The following is a 22,669-nucleotide window of genomic DNA, read 5'->3' as shown; positions in this document are numbered from 1 at the left end:
GGGGGTAGATGAGGAATTTTGTCAGACATCCATGGTGATCAGATGCTGAGGGTGGGGGATGCTGGCTAAGCTGACTTAGCCATTCTTGCTAAGACTGGGCCATACCAAGAAGAGCACGGAGCCCCCAAACTGAGTTCTCCTTGGGAAGAGAGTTTAGAGGAGCTGATTAAAGTTTGGTCAAGAAGAGAGCCTTTGTCAACCCTTAAAACAGCTCTATGAAATAGATAATGTTATTCCCTTTTACAGATGAGAACACTGAGGTGTAGAGAGTCTGGCCAGCCGTAGACTCAGTTCTCTGTGCTTAGACAGCATACTTCGAGGGCATGGTGTGAGTACATTAATCTGCTGTAGATCTGACTACTTTTTGTCAATCAGCAGTCACATGATTTTTAACTTGTACCTCAATTTCAGCTCTTTGGAGAATGACTACCTCCCTCTTTGAGGTAATGCTACAAGGCCTCCCAAAATGAAATTCACATCTTTTCAAGTGAAGGGGATCCAGACAAGCCACCCTAAAACATTCCACTTTGGCTTAAGAATCATTTTGAACTGAAGACATTTGTGCTTATGAAATGCCTCATCTACCAAAAGGTAGAACCTCCTGAAAGAATACAGTTGTCCTAAGCCCCCTCTCTAGGAGCCACTTGAGGCTTCTCCTGAGGGGAGAAGTCAATACCCCACCCAGACAGACATTGTCACAAGACTGTCCTGTCTCCCATCTAACCTTTTAAGGACTCGTCGAGCTTTCCAAAGCATTGCTTTCTTCTCTATAGATATTCATTCTCCCACTTCTGTTTCCCCTACTAAGGAGAATAGATCTCAAATTCTAACTACTCCTCTGTGCTAGTTATTATTGTTTAATTGCTCAGTTGGGTCCAACTCTTTTAAGACCCCATGGACTGTAGCCCGCCGGCCTCCTCTGTTCATGGGATACTCCAGGCAATAATACTGGAGTGGGTTGCCATGCCTCCTCCAGGAAATCTCCCCAACCCAGGAATCAAACTCTCATCTCTTTCATCTCCTGCATTGGTGGGTGGGTTCTTTACCACTGAGCCACCAGGGAAGCCCCCTGAGCTACTTACCTTTCTCCCACATATAAGCACAGTGTGCATGCTAGCACACTTCTATTTGATTGATCCTTGGTTTTTTTTAGATTAATTTATTTTCTATTGAAGGATAATTGCTTTACAGAATTTTGTTGTTTTCTGTCAAACCTCAACATGAATCAGCCATAGGTATACATATGTCCACTCCCTTTTGAACTTCCCTCCCATCTCTCTCCCCAATCCACCCCTCTAGGTTGATGCAGAGCCCTTATTTGAATTTCCTGAGCCATACAGCAAATTCCCATTGGCTATCTATTTTCCATATGGTGATGTAAGTTCCCATGTTACTCTCTCCATACATCTCACCCTCTCCTCCCTCTCCCCATGTCCACAAGTCTATTCTCCTGTCTGTTTCTCCACTGCTGCCCTGTAAGTAAATTCTTCAGTACCATTTTTCTACATTCCATATATATGTGTTGGAATACAGTGTTTATCTTTCTCTTTCTGACTCACTTCACTCTATATAATAGCTCCTAGTCAAGTGGGCCTTAGAGAGCATCACTACGAACAAAGCTGGTGGAGGTGATGGAATTCCAATTGAGCTATTTCAAATCCTGAAAGACGATGCTGTGAAAGTGCTGCACTCAATAAGCCAGCAAATTTGGAAAACTCAGCAGTGGCCACAGGACTGGAAAAGGTCACTCTTCATTCCAATCCCAAAGAAAGGCAATGCCAAAGAATGCTCAAACTACCACACAACTGCACTCATCTCACATGCTAGTAAAGTCATGCTGAAAATTCTCCAAGCCAGGCTTCAGCAATATGTGAACCGTGAACTTCCAGATGTTCAAGCTGGTTTTAGAAAAGGCAGAGGCACCAGAGATCAAATTGCCAACATCCGCTGGATCATGGAGAAAGCAAGAGAGTTCCAGAAAAACATCTATTTCTGCTTCATTGACTATGCCAAAGCCTTAGACTGTGTGGATCACAACAAACTGTGGAACATTCTGAAAGAGATGGGAATACCAGACCACCTGACCTGCCTCTTGAGAAACCTGTATGCAGGGCAGGAAGCAACAGTTAGAACTGTACATGGAACAACAGACTGGTTCCAAATAGGAAAAGGAGTATGTCAAGGTTGTATATTGTCACCCTGCTTATTTAACTTCTATGCACAGTACATCATGAGGAACACTGGGCTGGAAGAAGCACAAGCTGGAATCAAGATTGCCGGGAGAAATATCAATAACCTCAGATATGCAGATGACACCACCCTTATGGCAGAAAGTGAAGAGGAACTCAAAGGCCTCTTGATGAAAGTGAAAGAGGAGAGTGAAAAGGTTGGCTTGAAGCTCAACATTCAGAAAACAAAAATCATGGCATCTGGTCCCATCACTTCATGGGAAATAGATGGGGAAACAATGGAAACAGTGTCAGACTTTATTTTGGGGGGCTCGAAAATCACTGCAGATGCTGATTGCAGTCATGAAATTAAAAGATGCTTACTCATTGGAAGGAAAGTTATGACCAACCTAGATAGCATGTTAAAAAGCAGAGACATTACTTTACCAACCAAGGTCCGTCTAGTCAAGGCTATGGTTTTTCCAGTGGTCAGGTATGGATGTGAGAGTTGGACTGTGAAGAAAGCTGATCACCGAAGAATTGATGCTTTTGAACTGTGGTGTTGGAGAAGACTCTTGAGAGTCCCTTGGACTGCAAGGAGATCCAACCAGTCTACCCTAAAGGAGATAAATCCTGGGTGTTCATTGGAAGGACTGATGCTGAAGCTGAAACTCCAATACTTTGGCCACCTCATGTGAAGAGTTGACTCACTGGAAAAGACTCTGATGCTGGGAGGGATTGGGGGCAGGAGGAGAAGGGGACTACAGAGAATGAGATGGCTGGATGGCATCACCGACTCGATGGACATGAGTTTGAGTGAACTCCAGGAGTTGGTGACGGACAGGGAGGCCTGGCGTGCTGTGATTCATGGGGTCGCAAAGAGTCGGACACGACTGAGCAACTGAACTGACTGACTGATGTTCATCCACTTCATTAGAACTATTCCTTTTTATGACTGAGTAATATTCCATTGTGTATATGTACCACAACTTCTTTATCCATTCATCTGTTGATGGACATCTAAGTTGCTTCCATGTTCTAGCTATTGTAAATAATGCTGTAATGAACAATGGGATACATGTGTCTCTTTCAATTTTGGTTTCCTCAGGGTATATGCCTAGGAGTGGGATTGCTGTGTCATATGATGGTTTTATTCCTAGTTTTTTAAGGAATCTCCATACTGTCTTCCATAGTGGCTGTATCAATTTACATTCCCATCAACAGTGCAGGAGAGCTCCCTTTTCTCCATACCCTTCCAGCATTTATTGTTTGTAGACTTTTTCATGAGGGCCATTCTGACCAGTGTGAGGTGATATTTCATTGTAGTTTTGATTAAAAATATGGAATACTTCATGAATTTGCGTGTCATCCTTGCACAGGGGCCATGCTAATATTCTTTGTATCATTCCAATTTTAGTGTATGTGCTGCCGAAGCGAGCACTGACTGATCCTTGTTAATCAGTCTTTTGTTGGTCTCGTTTACAGGGCCCCAGTTGAAAATGCCTAGGATAGGTAGAGGGAAAAGATTTTTTTATTCCCTTACACAATTCAGACCATCTTAAACACACCCTCCCTGTTTGGTGAAAGTCCATCCAGTCTTTTTTGCTCAGTGAAGCAACAAGTAACTAAAAACTGGTTCTATTTATCCAGAAGACAAACTTCATGATGTGATCACATTTTCTGATATCTCTACTCAGAGGTCTGGAGCCTAAGGATTGGGAGGAAGGGTTATGGTGGATAGCATGAAGTTTCTTTGTGGGTTTTTTGCTTTTTGTTTTGCTGTTTTTTAAATCTAGAGAGTTCATTTGGAGAAGGAAATGGCAACCCTCTTCAGTATTCTTGCCTCAGAAATCCCATGGACAGAGGAACCCAGAAGGCTACTGTCCATGGGGTTACCAACAGTCGGACATGACTTAGCAACTAACTAACAGAGAGCCAACAAAAACAGGGGGAAGAGCAAGATCAGGTTCTGGAAAGAAATACCTGGTTAAAGATTGTGAGTCTAAGTCACAAAGATGGTTAAAGATTGTTAGGCAATAAAATTCATGACTAAGTTATTTGGGGTAAATGTTAACTTCATAGGGCCATTAATCAGATAAAACCACCAATTAACAAAGACATCAAACAACAAAATTCCACTTCTACAGACAAGTTGCTCAGGTCTGTTGTCTGTTATCTGCACAGTGGAACTTGGCCTTGTCTCAATTTTCGGACAACTTTTATCTTCTCAACAAATAACCCTCTTTACATCCCCAGCAACTGAACTGAACTGAACTGAACATCCCCAGTCACTCCTCACACTCGAGTTTCTTAGGTAAAAATATCCGTTGTGAAAATTAAGGCCTGTTGGACACGTAAAACATAAAATCTTTCCTACCACACAACTCAATTTACAGTATTTCTTGACTCTTACTGTAACACAGATATAAACAGCACATGTCAAAATTTGAATCGTAATATCCTTGCCCTTCTAGCCTCTTTCTTGGTCTATTTTGAATGGTTTTCTTGTTATCGCATCAGACATAATGGCGGTATCAGTTACGATCCTCTGAGTAGCAGCAGTGGAAGTCCATGTTCACTGTCTTGAACAAAAAGAAAGACATGCGTGCTAAACACTATCATTCATGTCCAATTCTTTGTGACCCTATGGGCTAAGTCTGTCAAGGCTCCTCTGTCCTGGGATTCTTCCAGGCAACAATACTAGAGTTGGCTGCCATACCCTTCTCCTTAGGATCTTCCTGACCCAGGAATCTTCCCAACCCAGGGATAGAATCTGCAGACATAAGGTCTCCTGCATTGGCACTAATGCCACCGGGGAAGACCCTAATAAGGATATCAGTTCAGTCACTCAGTCGTGTCTGACTCTCTGCGACCCCATGAATCACAGCACGCCAGGCCTCCCTATCCATCACCAACTCCTGGATTTCACTCAAACTCATGTCCACAGAGTCGGTGATGCCATCCAGCCATCTCATTCTCTGTCGTCCCCTTCTCCTCCCGCCCCCAACCTTTCCCAGCATCAGAGTCTTTTCCAGTGAGTCAACTCATCGCATGAAGTGGCCAAAGTATTGCAGTTTCAGCTTTAGCATCAGTCCTTCCAATGAACACCCAGGATCGATCTCCCATAGAATGGACTGGTTGGATCTTCTTGCGGTACAAGGGACTCTCAAGAGTCTTCTCCAACACCACAGCTCAAAAGCATCAATTCTTCAGCGATCAGCCTACTTCACAGTCCAACTCTCACATCCATACATGACCATGGGAAAAACCATAGCCTTGACTAGACGGACCTTTGTTGGCAAAGTAATGTCTCTGCTTTTTAATATGCTATCAAGGTTGGTCATAACTTTCCTTCCATGGAGTAAGCGTCTTTTAATTTCATGACTGCAATCAGCAACTGCAGTGATTTTGGAGCCCAAAAAAATAAAGTCTGACACTGTTTCCACTGTTTTTCCATCTATGTCCCATGAAGTGATGGGACCAGATGCCATGATCTTTGTTTTCTGAATGTTGAGCTTCAAGCCAACTTTTTCACTCTCCTCTTTCACTTTCATCAAGAGGCTTTTGAGTTCCTCTTCACTTTCTGCCATAAGGGTAGTGTCATCTGCATATCTGAGATTATTGATATTTCTCCCAGCAATCTTGATTCCAGCTTGTGCTTCTTCCAGCCCAGCGTTCCTATGATGTACTCTGCATATAAGTTAAATAAGCAAGGTGACAATATACAGCCTTGACGCACTCCTTTTCCTATTTGGAACCAGTCGGTTGTTCCATGTACAGTTCTGACTGTTGCTTCCTGACCTGCATACAGGTTTCTCAAGAGGCAGGTCAGGTGGTCTGGGATTCCCATCTCTTTCAGAATGTTCCACAGTTTATTGTGATCCACACAGTCAAAGGCTTTGTCATAGTCAATGAAGCAGAAATAGATGTTAAGGATATAGTGCCCCACAAAATTAGTAAGCCAAGCAACAGAGAACATTTAGCTTAACATTCAGAAAACTAAGATCATGGCTTCTGGTCCCATTACTTCATGGCAAATAGATAGGGAAACAGTGGAAATAGTGTCAGACTTTATTTTGGGGGGCTCCAAAATCACTACAGATGCTGATTGCAGCCACAAAATTAAAAGACGCTTACTCCTTGGAAGGAAAGTTATGACCAACCTAGATAGCATATTAAAAAGCAGACATTACTTTGCCAACCAAGGTCCATCTAGTCAAGGCTATGGTTTTTCCAATGGTCATGTATGGATGTGAGAGTTGGACTGTGAAGAAAGCTGACTGCCAAAGAATTGATGCTTTTGAACTGTGGTGTTGGAGAAGACTCTTGAGAGTCCCTTGGACTGCAAGGAGATCCAACCAATCCATTCTAAAGGAGATCACTCCTGAGTGTTCATTGGAAGGACTGATGCTAAAGCTGAAACTCCAATACTTTGGCCACCTCATGTGACGAGTTGACTCACTGGAAAAGACTCTGATGCTGGGAGGGATTGGGGGCAGGAGGAGAAGGGGACTACAGAGAATGAGATGGCTGGATGGCATCACCGACTCGATGGACATGAGTTTGAGTGAACTCCAGGAGTTGGTGACGGACAGGGAGGCCTGGCGTGCTGTGATTCATGGGGTTGCAAAGAGTCAGACACGACTGAGCAACTGAACTGAACTGGACTGAACTGATACAGCAGCTCAGCCATGTCACCAATGACCTGGTTTCTCTTGATTTTTGTTCAATTTCCCTAAAACTGGCTTCGAAGTAAGACTAAGAAGGGGTTCAGAACATGGCACCCCCAAACACATCACTCTGACGTATTGATCAACTTAAGCTGCTGACACCTGAGAAACAGCAGATGCAGGAAGGTCTCCGTGACAACTGCTCTCTCTTTTTTTATTATGTATTATTTAATTATTTGTCTGTGCTGGGTCTTGGTTGTGATTTGGTTCCCTGACCAGGGATCCAACCCAGGCCCCCTCCATTGGGAGGAGGAGGAGTCTTAGCTACTGTACTGCCAGGACAATCCCTACAAACATTCTTAAGATAGTCATGACCCCTGTAAATAAACAGTTTTTGCTGGTTGACTGAAGTTGATCAGGTACCATGCTCAAGGCTATAGGTGGGGTCTCAATCCTACCTCAACTATTTGGCTAATTTTATTTAAGAAAATTCAGTGGACTGATGCCAACAGGAAGGAAATGGGTGATAGGCAACAAGCAATAAGATTCAATTACAATAGCTTAACTTTTAATTGTGAACACTGTACCTCTACCCTCTAAAACATATTGAGACAAAGGATTTAAATATTGGTTGGAAGCTTTCTGGGCTTCCCAGATGGCGCTAGTGGTAAAGAACCTGCCTGCCCGTGTAGGAGGCATAAGAGAGCAGGTTTGATCCCTGGGTCAGGAAGATTCCCTGGAGGGAGGGCCTGGAAACCCACTACAGTTTTCTTGCCTGGAGAATCTCCCATGGAAAGAGGAGTCTGGCAGGCTCAGTCGAAGACACTACTAAAGTAACCTACCACGCATACACAGAAAACTTTGTAAAAGTGCTTCTGTTCAAAAACAATATGGAAGTTCTTCAAAAAAACTAAAAATAGAACTACCATACAATCCAGCAATTCCACTCCTGGGTATATATCCAAAGAAGATGAAAATACTATTTCAAAAAGATACATATTCCCCAGTGTTAATAGCAGCATTATTTACAATAGCCGTGACATGGAAGCAACCATCAAGAGATGAATGGATAAAGAAATGTGATGTGTGTATATATCCTAAAAAAGAATGAAATTCTGCCACTTGCAACAATGCGGATAGACCTATACAATATTATGCTTAATGAAACAAGTCAGAGAAAGACAAATACTCTGTGTGATCACTTATATGTGGAATCTAAAAAATAAAACACACTAACATATATAACAAAAGAGAAACAGACTCAGATATAGAAAACTAAAGGTTATCAGTGGGGAGCGGGAACCGGAGCGGCAATACAGGGAGTGGTATGGGATTAAGAGATACAAACTATTATGTTAAAAATAGATAAGCAACAAGGATATATTGCACAGCACAGGGAAATATAACCATTATTTTACAATAACTTTAAATAGAGTTTAATCTAAAAATATTGAATCACTAAGTTGTACACCTGTAACTAATAAAATATTGTAAATCAACTATACTTCAATAAAGTATCTGGGATGACAGTATACACACCAAGCCTGGAACAGTGTTTATTGGAGGAAATAATAGAGGAGAGGCAATGGAGTTGTGTGACCCCACTCCCTTTCAATGCCCATTTTCATAAGGGGCAGAAAACAGACTTTGCAGAGTCAGATAAGGGTCCAGGAGATGAACCCTAACCTCCTGACTTACCAGCTCTGTGGCTAAGGATGCACTAGCCTCCCTTGGTCTGTGGTCTAAGTCCTGAAGGTACAGTCATTTATACGACAGACCACCTCAGCCTTGTTCTACCACATCAGGGCACTGCCAGAAAGGTTATTCTTTTCACTCTCAGCTTTAACCAGTTTCTGTAACCCAAACAGACTCTTTCCATAGGAAGCTAACTTCGTCTTCAGGAGGCCAGTATGCAGGGAAGCAGCATCTGGACAAGTTAATTCTTGCCTCTCCGTCCACCCCTTGATTTCAAAGGATAGTTTCTGTGTGTCCTATTCCTCTTCACTACCTGACTTGTACCTGTGCCCGTTGAACCCATAAAGTTGTAAAGTAAGTCTCTGGCTTTGCTGTAGTAGATAATGAAGGATGGTTAAAACAGTGAGGAGCCAAAGAATTAACACCTGAGGGACTTCCCTGCCTGTCCAATGGCTAAGACTCTGTGCTTCTGAAACCCATCTGGATGAAATGAGGTCAGGGTGTGTGTATCGTACCCATGCTCACGGCCCCTACAAGGAAGAGGAATTTCCTCACTGAAGTGGGCAGTTAGCAGCGACCACTCAAGGCTTTTGACAATGAAGGAGAGTTTTATTGAAAAGAAAACAGAAAGACTTCTGACATAAACATCAGAAGGGGGTAACAGAGAATACCCCCATCGTTATCTTGAGCAGAGCATTATATACTTTTCAAAAGAATATCTCAAGGTCATAAAAGTTTTACCAGACCCTTTCCCAAGGCATACATCCTGAGGTAACATCAGTACAAGATTAGCCAGCAGGAGCAAGTTCCTGCTAAGAAGGAAAAACATGCTTTCAAACAAGATATACTGTTGCTGCTGCTGCTGCTGCTGCTAAGTCACTTCAGTCATGTCCAACTCTGTGCGACCCCATAGACAGCAGCCCACCAGGCTCCCCCATCCCTGGGATTCCCCAGGCAAGAACACTGGAGTGGGTTGCCATTTCCTTCTTCAATGCATGCAAGTGAAAAGTGAAAGTGAAGTCGCTCAGTCGTGTCCGACTCGTAGCTACATAATCATTAACACAGGGCCTACCCGTGACTGCTATCACAAAGAAAGTGTATACCTCCCTAAGAGCCTTGGACTACTTACCAATCTGCCTCAAGTTAACTATATCACTATAATTCAGGGGGCCCGCGTTCAATCACGGCCAGGGAACTAGATTCCACAAGACACAACTAAAGATCTCACATACCACAAGGAAGAACCAGTGCAGCCAAATAAAAAAGTATTTAAAAAAAAAAAGAATAAGAAGAACACCTAAAGTCCTCCCAAAAACCAGGGACTAAGGGATCCCAGAGCAGATAAAACAAGAGGTTCCAGGTGCTGGTCAGGGCACTTTACTCAGTCATTCTACCTGTTTCTATATATAGGAGTCTGATTGTTCTACCTTGTCACCAGTGTGACTCTAAGCACAACACAGTTTGTCAGGGTACAATCCACCCTTTATCTAGTTTGCTAGGATGATGAAACTTGAGCCACTTCACTTGTTTATCTGATCTAGCAGCAACAGATCCCATATGGATCTCACCAGTTCATGAACCCCTCAAACTTAAAAATGAAACCTAATGTGAAGCTGAAGTTTCATGTATTGGACTGGCCAAAAAGTCCATTCAGCTTTTTCTGTAAGATGGAATACCCTACAGTACTTGGCCAACCCAATACCTGGGCTGGAAGAAGCACAAGCTGGAATCAAGATTGCCAGTAGAAATATCAATAACCTCAGATATGCAGATAACACCACCCTTATGGCAGAAAGTGAAGAGGAACTAAAAAGCCTCTTGATGAAAGTGAAAGAGGAGAGTGAAATGGTTGGCTTGAAGCTCAACATTCAGATAACAAAGATGATGGCATCTGGTCCCATGACTTCATGGGAAATAGATGGGGAAACAGTGGAAACAGTGTCAGACTTTATTTTTGGGGGCTCCAAAATCACTGCAGATGCTGATTGCAGCCATGAAATTAAAAGACGCTTACTCCTTGGAAGGAAAGTTATGACCAACCTAGATAGTATATTAAAAAGCAGAGATATTACTTTGCCAACAAAGGTCCGTCTAGTCAAGGCAATGGTTTTTCCCGTGGTCATGTATTGATGTGAGAGTTGGACTGTGAAGAAAGCTGATCGCTGAAGAATTGTTGCTTTTGAACTGTGGTGCTGGAGAAGACTCTTGAGAGTCCCTTGGACTGCAAGGAGATCCAACCAGTCCATTCTAAAGGAGATAGATCCTGGGTGTTCATTGGAAGGTCTGATGCTAAAGCTGAAACTGCAATACTTTGGCCACCTCATGCGATGAGTTGACTCACTGGAAAAGACTCTGATGCTGGGAAGGATTGGGGGTGGGAGGAGAAGGGGACGACAGAGGATGAGATGTCTTGATGGCATCACCAACTTGATGGACGTGAGTCTAAGTGAACTCCAGGAGTTGGTGATGGACAGGGAGGCCTGGCGTGCTGTGATTCATGGGGTCGCAAAGAGTCGGTCACGACTAAGCGACTGAACTGAACTGCATACTTTGTACAGCAATCACTTCCACGGCCAAGGATGGTTGTGGATCCTAGGAGGGAGTCCTGGAAAATGTGGATGGCTACCCCAGAGTGAAGACCATGTTCACTAAAGGCAGACTGGAGATGACTATCTGTCATCTAGAGAGTTAGGAAAGTCCAAGGACACATAGTTCATTCCAGGAAGTCACAGTCATTCATGGTCATTGTCAGAGGTGTTTCTACTGGAGGGCATAAGCTTTGAGTAGTTAAATAAGACTGAATCTGTAGCTATAACTGAGGAGTGTGCATGGCCTGGAGAGGAGACGAGGTGCTTTGTAAGCCCAGAAACCTGGGTCCTTTCTTAGTGGTTTCACGGGCAGGCATTAGGTAGGGTAACACGACAGGATGCCAAGGGTCAAAGAGGACTGGGAGCAGACCTGGCATGTGATATTCTCCCCTCCACATCTGAGTCTAGACTAATCCTCCTCATCTCCAGTTCCACCTTAGAGACTATCAGGGAGGAAGAAGTTTTCCTCTACCCTTCTTGGTTCTTCCAGATGGTCTAAGACTTAAAATGACATGAGACATGGGACTCACCTGGAAGTCCAGTGGTTAACACCCCGAGCTCCCAGATACTGGCGTATGTAAAATAATAGCCAAGGGGAATTTGCTGTACGACTCAGGGAACTCAAACAGAGGCTCTGTGACAACCTAGAGGTGTGTGATGGGGAGGCAGGTGGGAGAGAGATATGAGGGAGGGGACATATGTATACCTATGACTGATTCATGTTGATATTTGGCAGAAAACAACAATGTTCTGTAAAGCAATTACCCTTCAATTAAAAAATAAATTAATTTTTTAAAAAAAAACCCCAAGCTCCCAGTGCAGCAGGCCCAGATTCAATCCCTGGTCAGGGAACTAAGATCCCGCATGCCGCATAGAATGGCCAAAAAAATGTGTGTTTGTGTTGCTTTGTTGTGTCTGACTGTTTGCGACCCCATGGAGTGTAGTCAGCTAGTCTCCTGTGTCCATGGAATTCTCCTGGCAAGAATATTGGAGTGGGTTGCCATTCCCTCCTCCAGGGGGATCTTCCTAACCCATGGATCAAACTCACATCTCCTGCATTGCAGGCAGATTCTTCACCATCTGAGTCACCAGTGAAGTCCCCCCAAAAAATGAATAAATAAAAATTAAAAGACATCAATTTTTTTACGTATCAAATTTATATTAAAAAATGACATGAGATAGATTAACAGAAGAAAAACAAATAAAAATTCAATAACATGCATACCTGGGAAAGACCCAGGAAAACTGAGCAACTCACCAAAATGGTTAAAAACCTTAAATGCAAAAGAAAGTGAAGATAAAAGAGAATTTTAGAAGTAGTAGTTTGGGACTTCAAGAGTGAGGAAGGCAATTGACATTGAGATGGAAGAGCAAATGTTTGCTAAACAAATGTCTGCAGGGCCTTGCTGTCCATGAGACAGAGAGTGGACTCTGCTCTCTAAGAGTTTCCCCCACCATGCCTATTCCATATTATTCTCAGTTATCTCTGATGAGAGCTCCACTCTCGGAATAGGCTGCTGCTGCTGCTAAGTCACTTCAGTCGTGTCCGACTCTGTGTGACCCCATAGACGGCAGCCCACCAGGCTCCCCCGTCCCTGGGATTCTCCAGGCAAGAACACTGGAGTGGGTTGCCATTTCCTTCTCCAATGTGTGAAAGTGAAAGTGAAGTCGCTCAGTCATGTCTGACTCGTAGCGACCCCATGGACTGCAGCCTACCAGGCTCCTCCGTCCATGGGATTTTCTAGGCAAGAGTACTGGAGTGGCTTGCCATTGCCTTCTCCGCTGGTTGCTTCTTGTAAGCAATTAGGGAAAAGGTCAAAGTTTCTTCTTGAGTCTTTGGGCGGGCCTTGAATGTTTTCCATTCTAAGTAATCCGTAGGGACTTCTCTGGTGGTCCAATGGTTAAGAATCTGCCTGCTGATGCAGGGGACACAGATTTAATCCCTGGTCCAGGAACATTCCCCCATGCCTCGGAGCAACTAAATCCGTGTACCACAACTACTGAGCCTGAGCTCTCGAGCCCATGCTTCGCAACAAGAGAAGCCACGCAGGGAGGAGCCCAAGCACCACAATTAGAGACAGCCCACTGCACAACGGAGACCCAGCATGGACAAAGATGAATAAAATTTAAAAACAAAACAAAAACACGTAGTTCGCACATCAAAGAGACATCCTGGGGTGGTGAGTCGTGCTCGCCTACAAGTTTTGCTCTGCTCTCAAAACAATCAACCTAGGGAGCCTTTTCTCCAGCTTTAGATTAGGTTGTATTTTCACAAACACCAGAGGAAGTACTCGGCTTGTGTTTGAAAGAATGTCAAACAGAAATTACTGCTCTTACATACTAGAATCACATTCAGGCCAATAAGATAGATATTCATCCGACGATAAGCATCACTTCCAAAGTGAGGCCTGGGGATTTCAGCAGATTCCTGTCCCCCATTCAAGCTCAGGAGGAACACAGACCAAGGTCACCGAGTGCAAAATCACGAGCCACAGTGACGGTGCTTCTTGTCTGGTAGCCGCCGCACTCTCTCTCCTAAGAGTCATTCATTTAAATTGAAGATCTATCATGTGACCACCTGACACTCTGTTGTCTGTGTGTAATTAGCTGATGTTGCAGTTTGCCTATAAATTCAAGGAGAAATAAAGCAATTCCCACCAACCAAAGGCCCTTCTACACCAATATGAAAATACAGTTTAATACGAAGTAAGCATGATAGTATTTATGCAAAAGCCAGGCAGCACGAAAGTGACTGCAAAGTCTGAACAGAGTCTGACATCAATGTGGATACAAAATTATAGGCAAGACGCATGTATATGTTCCTCGGTTCTTTGTCTCGTCACAACAAAAATTTGGAGTGACGGACATTAAAGCCCCGTCAGCAGGTCACAGCTCTCGGGTCTTGGACAGACCGTGTTACAGCTCTCAGGTCTCGAATGGACCGTGTTATAGCTCTTAGATAAATCAGTGTTACAGCTCTATTTTATTTAGAAGATAGCAGGAAAATCCATCTTCGAGGCGTGAGGGCACGTCGGTCCAAAGACGCGAAGAGAAGAGCAGTCCAGCGCGCTGGAGAGAGAGAGCTAGCTTTGGCTCCTCTTTTTATATGCTTTTTTTCCCCCTGGGCCTGCCCTCTGTAAATTGGGCCAGCCAGGAGTGTTGTTTGATTTACCTGAGGTCCTCACTCCGGTCCTCAGACCTTCCTTTGTTCTATTTTCATGGGCTTTTCCCTTCCTTGTCTTTTGGCCACCGCCATTTTGGACTCATTTTCCCTATTCTACCTACCTAACATTCCCCCCTCAAGAGATGGGAGGCCCAATTCTTTGGGAATAGGGGCGTCGAGGTCTTTCTGGCTACTTCCTGCTGAACTGGGACAGCAAGGGGTATTGGGCCTCCCCCTCTTGCTAGTCTCAGGCCTCAGAGTCCTCATAGCAGTGTCCATCTACGGGTGAGTGATATTTTCTGTGGTCGGCTGTAGTTTTACATCTTTGTTGAGTTGGCACTGCATGTTGTAGTTTGTTGACCTGGGCAGAGACAAAACAGGCTAGACAATTGATAATACATGGAGCAATCATAAGCAGCATCAGCATGGTTTAACACGGACTAGCGGGGCCTTCAGTTCAGTTCAGTTCGGTTGCTCAGTCGTGTCTGACTCTTTGCGACCCCATGAATCACAGCACGCCAGGCCTCCCTGTCCATCACCAACTCCCAGAGTTCACTCAAACTCATGTCCATTGAGTCGGTGATGCCATCCAGCCATCTCATTCTCTGTCGTCCCCTTCTCCTCCCGCCCCTAATCCTTCCCAGCATCAGAGTCTTTTCCAGTGAGTCAACTCGTCGCATGAGGTGGCCAATTTCAAATTCACATCGCCAGGATAGCTCAAATCCCTCCTTCTTCAGGGATCAGAAGATCTATCTCCTGTCTGTCTTGGAGTAGTTTCTGCCAAGCTGTGTTGGCTCTTTAGCGCTATCTAGAGAAATCTTATCCCCAGAAACAAGATTTTGGGGGTGTTCATTAGAATGGCACTCATTTGTAGTCCTGAATAGGTATCTGAGATCTCCCAGGGGCTCCAGGTGTATTGAGTGTCCTCTTCTGTTTTCTTCCACGGCTTGACTCATGAGTAGTGGATCCAGGAGTCATGTCTCGGTACCTTGACTGCTGTGGGGGTAGAAAGTATTACAGGGTAGGGGCCCTTCCATGTGGGCTGGAGTTGAGCCTTTGGGGGCCCATCTTTCCAGACTTTAATTAGGACTTGAGTCCCTGGAGCATATAGTGGTGACTCCTTAGAATCTTTTGGGTCATGGTTCATACCCCACAAGTGTATATCTTGTTGGAATTGCCCAATGGCCATGGTATAAGACTGGAGGGTCTGAACCTCTGGATCTAGGAAGAGGTCATTGACATAAACAAAAGGTCTTCCATATAGTATCTCATAAGGACTAAGACCAACCTGTTCCTTAGGGGCAATTCGGGTGCAGAGGAGGGCTATTGGTAAAGCCTCCTTTCATCCCAGGGAGGTCTCCTGGGTTATCTTTTTTATCACTGATTTTAAGAATTGGTTGGCTCTTTCTACTTTTCCTGAGGCTTCCAGGAACAATGGAGATAATAAATAATGCCCAATGCTTTAGAGACCCCTTGGGTGACCTTAGAAGTAAATGATGTCCCATTGTCACTTTGTAATGACCTGGGCAGACCAAATCTTAGAATGATTTCATGGAGCAGTTTTTTTACCACCTCCTCAGCCTTCTCAGTCCAGGTGGAAAAGCCTTCAATCCATCCTGTGAATGTATCTATCATGACTAATAGGTATTTATACCCTTGAGAAACTGGCATCTGGGTGAAGTCTATCTGCCAGTCCTCTCCTGGGTAGGTCCCATGTCATTGGACGGGCTGGGCCAGCTGGGGTCTTCGAGCTCCTTGGGGGTTGTTTAATTGACAAGTGGAACAAGAGAAGACCACTTGCCTTATAGTTGTTTGGAAGCCTGTTCTTCTGAAGGAACTTTCTAGTAATCTTTGGAGGGCCTTTTCCCCTAAATGAGTGGTGGCATGTAAGGAGTTAACCAACTTCCATTGGAGGTTCCCAGGCAGAAAAAGAAGTCCCTCCTTTTGGAACCACCCCATATGATCTTCTTGAAAGCCCTCATTCTTAGATTTAAGAGTATCACCTTCAGTATATGAAGGAGTTTCTGGCAAATTAGTCTGTGGAACTAAGGTGGCAACCCCTATTAGGTCATGGTTCTGTAATGCTGCTCTCTTAGCTGCCTGATCAGCTGGTTGGTTCCTTCGTGCCACTTCTGTGCTCCCTTTTTGGTGTCCTTTACAGTGGGAGACTGAAACCTCAGTGGGCAGATGGACTGCCTCCAAGAGTCTAAGAATGTGATCACTATATTTGATTGGGGACCCTCGGGTGGTCAAGTGGCCCCTTTCTTTCCAAATAGCTGCATGTGCATGTAGCACCAGAAAGGCATACTTGGAGTCAGTGTAAATGGCTACTCTTTTTCCTTTTCCCAGCTCTAAAGCTCGGGTCAGGGCTATGAGCTCAGCTACTTGGGCTGAATTACCTGGTGGTAGAGGCTTAGCCTCTATAGTCTCAAAATTGGAGACTACTGCATACCCGGCTCTTCTTTTTCCATCCAAGACAAAGCTGCTTCCATCAGTGTACCAGATTTCCTCAGGATTGGTCAGAGGATCTTCCGACAATCCCTCTTGGGGTTTTGTCCAGTGGTCCAAAGTTTCTAGACAAGAGTGAAAGGGGAGAGAGCCCTCAGGGGTAGGCAGGAGGGTGGCTGGGTTAAGAACCTCACAAGGGAATATAGTGAGGCCTGGATTTTCCATCAGCATTACTCGATATCTGAGGATTCTTTGATCAGACATCCATAAATGGCCCCTCCCATTTAGGAGTTGTTTTACTTGGCGGCTGGTAAAAATAGTTAGTTTGCCTCCAAAGGAGAGTTTTAAAGCATCTTCTACATGATTGCAATAGCTGCAAGATTACAAAGGCAGGGGGGCCAGCCTCGGACGGTTGGATCGAGCTTCTTGGATAAGTAAGCTACAATCTGGGACTCAGATCCCAACCTTTGAGTTAACACTCCCAAGGCTATTCCCTCTCTTTCATGGACATAAAGTTGGAATGATTTTTCTGGGTCTGGCAGCCTCAAGGCAGGTGCCTGAGTTAGGGCCTGTTTTAGTGTAGCCTCTGCCTTCTTTTGAGGAGTTCCCCACATCAGTGGGATTGAATCATCCCATCCCTTTAAGCTTTCATATAAGGGCTGGGCAATTAGACCATAGTTGGGTATCCAGATTCTACAATACCCAGTTAGCCCCAGGAAAGCTCGCAATTGTTTTCGAGTCGTGGGGGAGGGCAACTGGAGGATTCCTTGTACCTGATCAGAGGAGAGCCTCCTGGAGCCGTGTATAATCTGATCTCCCAGGTAAGTGACCTCTGTTTCGACCATCTGTGCCTTAGCACAGGAGACTTTATATCCCCTTTCTGCCAAAAAGTTGAGAACCTGAATTGCATGTTGTTGGGCATTTTCCTCATCCGGAGAGCAGATTAGTAGGTCATCTACAAATTGTAATATTTTCCCATTAGGTCCCAAGTTCAGATCTAGGAGATCCCGGCTAAGGGCCTGTCCAAACAGGTGGGGGCTATCTCTGAACCCCTGAGGTAATACTGTCCAAGTCATCTGTTGGTGTTTTTCTCCTGGGACCTCCCACTCAAAAGCAAAAAGATATTGGGATTCTTTAGCCAATGGTATGCAAAAAAAAAAAAAAAATGCATCTTTGAGATCCAAGACCATAAACCACTTGGCACTGGGTGGGATTTCTCCCAAGATTATATAGGGATTGGGTACTGTGGGATGGAGGGGGACTACAGCTTCATTTATGATCTGGAGATCTTGAACCATTCGCCAGGTTCCATCCTTTTTCTTTACTGAGAGGATTGGGGTGTTACATGGTGAACTGGTGGGGACGAGTAGCCCGCAAGCAAGGAATTTATTTATTAAAGACTGTAGTCCCTCCCGAGCCTCTCTTTTGAGGGGATATTGTTTCCGGTTAGGAAACCGAGTGGGGTCTCGGAGGACGATGATGACCAGTTCAGGTTGGTGGGCTCGTCCAGGAATCCCCTGGTCCCACACCTGGGGGTTAATTTTGTCCTCCCATAGTTTTTGGTCCCTCTCTATTGGAGAAGGTGTAATGGGTGCTTCAGTAGTAACCAGGAGCTGCAGGGCTCTAGGGGCTGAAAAGCTTCCCATCACGAGGGTGGTCCCCAGCTTAATGAGTACGTCTCTTCCCAATAAGGGAGTAGGACACTCAGGGACCACCAGAAACTGATGGGAAAATATTTGTCTATCCCAGCAACAAAGAAGTGCTCGGGTGAATCTTTTAGTAGTTGCTTTTCCTGTAGCAGCCAAAATGGTACAGGTTTGGGAGAAGGCTCTGGAGTAGGAGATCAAGACAGAGTAGGTAGCCCCCGTGTCAACCAAGAAATTCTCGGACCTACCTGCCACATCCAGTTACACCCTTGGCTCCAGCCCCATGATGGTTATCTGTGACAGGCGGGCTGGCTGGAGTGGGCCGCTTCAGTCCTCTTGAGCCATCGTGAGGGTAGGCTTGGTGCTTGACCTTGAGGCTCTTGGGTCCCGAGGGCAGACTGCCGCCCAATGTCCCAGTTGATAGCATTTGTGGCAAGCCGTTTTAGGAGACTTGTCACCTTGGACACTCTTTGGCCCAATGCCCCACCTGTCTACAGATTAAGCATTTGTCTCGTGCCTTGTCCTTCAAGGACTCGGGATTTGCCACAGGGATTCTCTGGAGGGCGGCCAGCATCTGGGCATGCCTTGTCTCTTTCCTTCTCTCCCTCTCCTGGGCCTTGGCCTTCTTCTCCTGTTCTCTGTTATAAAAGGTATTGGTGGCTGTCTGGATCATCTCATCTAAAGAGGCAGCAGAGTCCTGCTGCTGTAGCTGTTGTAACTTAATTCTGATATCTGATGCACACTGGGACAGGAATTTGTCCTTTAAAATCACCTGTCCCTTGTAAGAGTCTAAGTCCAGGTTGGTAAACTTTTGGAGGGCCTCTTTTAGCCTCTCCAGAAAGGCAATGGGGTTCTCATTGGGCTCCTGAGTTACTGCTGAGACCCGGGCATAGCTAATTACTTTTTGTTGGGCTGCTTTTAGTCCTGCCTTCACACAGATTAGAAAATGATCCCTTTCCCAGATGTGCTCAGGATCATTATAATTCCAATTAGGATCAGAGGAGGGGACTGCAGTTTCCCCAACTGGGTATTTATCACTGGACATGTGAAGCCCCGTTGCATACCTCCGGGCTTTCTTTAAGACCCTAGTATGTTCAGGGTCAGATAAAGTTTGACTAAATATGACCATGATGTCCTTCCACGTCAAGTCAAAGGCCAAGGTGATATGTTGGAATGTATCTATGTATTTGCATGGGTCATCTGTATAGCTTCCCAGGTCTTGTTTGATCTGTCTTAGTTCTAAGAGGAAGAAGGACTTATGGACCCGGGTTGGTCCGAATTCTCCTCCAGTTTCAACTAAGGGACATACTCGAACTGGCTTTTGTGGAGGGGGTGCTCCCAGATATGGGGGCACATTTAGATACAAGGAAGAAGCATCAGGCAACTCAGGAGCTGTGGGAGGTGAGCCTTCACGGGGGGGTTCCTTTTCTTGGTTGCCTGTGCCTAACACCATTTGCCTAGTGGGCTAACTTTTAGAGCGGACAACAATCCCATACTTAAGACAGAGTTCCTTCATATCTCTTAGTCGGAAGAAAACTTGGACATAGGGGATCTCTGTCCATTTCCCTTGTCTTTTGCAGAATAATTCTAATTGCAGGATGGTATTGTAATTTAAAGTCCCATCCTCAAACCAGCGTTCCTCGTCCCCCAGTGGATATTGTGGCCATGCAATGGCAAGCCACTCCAGTACTATTGCCTAGAAAATCCCATGGATGGAGGAGCCTGGTAGGCTGCAGTCCGTGGGGTCGCTAAGGGTCGGACATGACTGAGCGACTTCACTTTCACTTTTCACTTTCACACATTGGAGAAGGAAATGGCAACCCACTCCAGTGTTCTTGCCTGGAGAATCCCAGGGACGGGGGAGCCTGGTGGGCTTCCGTCTATGCGGTCACACAGAGTCGGACTCGACTGAACTGACTTAGCAGCAGCAGCAGCAGCAGCAGTGGCACAAAAGAATTTCAAGTGACTTTTCCTTAGAGCCAGATGGTCAAACAGCTTCCAGTTATCAAGGATGCATCTCAAGGGCATCTGCCGGGAAGTGGATTGGTTATTTCCCATCTGAAAGACAGCCATGACAGAGAGAAAAGAAAAAGAAAAAAACTAATAGGCCTCCTTCGATTTCCATGGGTGTACTTCCTTAGGGGTGAGTCTTTCTGAAGCTTATCCTACCCAGAACTGTCGCAACCTGAGTGCCAGGTGTCCCCGGGTCAGGGTGCAGATCCCCAGGCAGGCTGAGGCGTGACAGCCTCCTAGAGATCAAATCCCCAGGCAGGTCGAGGCGTGACGGCCTCCCAAGAATTGGGTCCCTGGGCAGGTCAAGGCATGATGACCTCCTGGGACCCCTGGGGCTGGTGGATCCCCGAGCAGGTTGAGGTGTGACAACCGTTCGAGGACCAGATCCCTAGGCAGGTCAAGGCGTGATGACCTCCTGGGACCCCCAGACTGGAGTTTGGGCGTCCCCAAGGTCTCCAGTATGACCAGTACTGGGTAGGACTAGGGGTTTGGATATTATACAGCATTTCCCTTCCAAGGCCAGCTATTTTCTTGTTGTCCCTCCAGAAGATTGTAGAGGCAACACTGTGGGCCCAGATGGGGCTGAGTAAAAGAGCATGAAACAGGAGGGAAGAGGGGCAGAGCGCAACCTTTGAAAGAATGACATAGCACAAGGGCATAACTTAAACCGATTAAAAATCAGTTGGGTCCAATATGACAAGTCAAATTCAAGTAAACCTTAATCCCCAATCTATGAGCCAGCAGACACACCCAGAGGTGGCAGGACAGCTCTGAGGCACTGTCAAAAGAGGGAGGAGTGGGTGGTTCCCCAATGGCTGGGATGATCCTCCCACTCATTAGAATACGAATTCACCCCGCTCGCAAAACCTAGGCAGGCCGCATTCCATGGCCTGTACCCTGTAGAGTGTGGCCCTTCTCTGAATCTTAACGAGTCTACCATTTACTATCGCTTTGTCTCTCACTGAATTTTTGCAATGAGACATCAGAACCTGAGCTTCATTAGGTCCTGAAGTCAGGCATCCTGGGTTTTGGTTGGGCTTAATGGCAAGCCACTCCAGTGCTCTTGCCTAGAAAATCCCATGGACGGAGGAGCATGGTAGGCTGCAGTCCATGGGGTCGCTACTATTCTGACACGACTGAGCGACTTCACTTTCACTTTTCACTTTCACGCGTTGGAGCAGGAAATGGCAACCCGCTCCAGTGTTCTTGCCTGGAGAATCCCAGGGATGGCGGAGCCTCGTGGGCTGCCATCTGTGGGGTCGCACAGAGTCAGACACGGCTGAAGCAACGCAGCAGCAGCAGCAAGACCCAGGAAAGAGAGCTGAAGGGCAGGAGGAAAAAGCAGTGGGAAAAACGTGCCAAGGAATCCCCTTCATAGCCTGCCAGGAAATTTGCTAAATATCTGACTGGTGCTCACAGTTTTCATTAGCCTGATTCTTGGCACAGAGAAGAGTAAGGACAGAAGAACCCCCACCAGCTTGTTTAACAGCTACTGGGGCCCAGCAGATAGTGCCTTTGGGACATACTGAAGAGTAGCCTCTCCAGAGTCCCTCAGTTGCTCCCACTGCCACCCGCCTGTTCGCGGGGGTTTGAGGAAACAAGAAACAAGAGATTGTAAAGGAATTAAGATTTTGTGAGGCATGTGTGGAATCTGAGACTGGGCTGCGTGAGCTTTCTGCTGAGTTCATTTTTTGCTGTCCCAGTTTTCAGCGCGATGGGCCTTCCCCTGTGCTGGGTTTTCTTCACGTGCCGCTTCTACCACAGGAGCGTCGCTGAGTTGGGCTCTTGCTGTGCTTGGTCTCTACCGCGGGGAGGTTGTTTCAGCCAGATTAAACCTGAGTCATGGCACCATAGATAACACGCATGTGTATGTTCCTCGGTTTTTTGTATCATCACAACAAAAATTTGGAGTGATGGACATTAAAGCCCCGTCAGCAGGTCACAGCTCTCGGGTCTTGGACAGACCGTGTTATAGCTCTCAGATCTCGAATGGACCGTGTTATAGCTCTTAGACAAATCAGTGTTACAGCACAGTGTTATAGCTCTATTTTATTTAGAAGATAGCAGGAAAATCCATCTTCGAGGCGTGAGGGCACGTCGGTCCAAAGACGCAAAGAGAAGAGCGGCCCAGCGCGCTGGAGAGATAGAGAGAGCTAGCTTTGGCTCCTCTTTTTATATGTTTTTTTTCCCCCGGGCCTGCCCTCTGTAAATTGGGCCAGCCAGGAGTGTTGTTTGATTTACCTGAGGTCCTCACTCCGGTCCTCGGACCTTCCTTTGT

The 22,669-nt window shown here is 45.6% G+C and overlaps 1 non-coding gene across 1 annotated transcript; it reads right to left on the bottom strand.

The window, feature by feature from the left end:
- Positions 1 to 3,502: 3,502 nt before the first annotated feature.
- LOC129545844 (U6 spliceosomal RNA) lies at positions 3,503 to 3,609 on the bottom strand. Its single transcript, XR_008683772.2, has one exon. It is a non-coding gene; the product is annotated as a U6 spliceosomal RNA (small nuclear RNA).
- Positions 3,610 to 22,669: the final 19,060 nt, after the last annotated feature.

The sequence above is a fragment of the Moschus berezovskii genome, chromosome 27, assembly GCF_049115385.1.
Source record: "Moschus berezovskii isolate FMDL1 chromosome 27, NW_MosBer_1.0, whole genome shotgun sequence".
Lineage (NCBI taxonomy): Eukaryota > Metazoa > Chordata > Mammalia > Artiodactyla > Moschidae > Moschus > Moschus berezovskii.
This window is presented reverse-complemented; position numbering and strand designations above follow the sequence as displayed.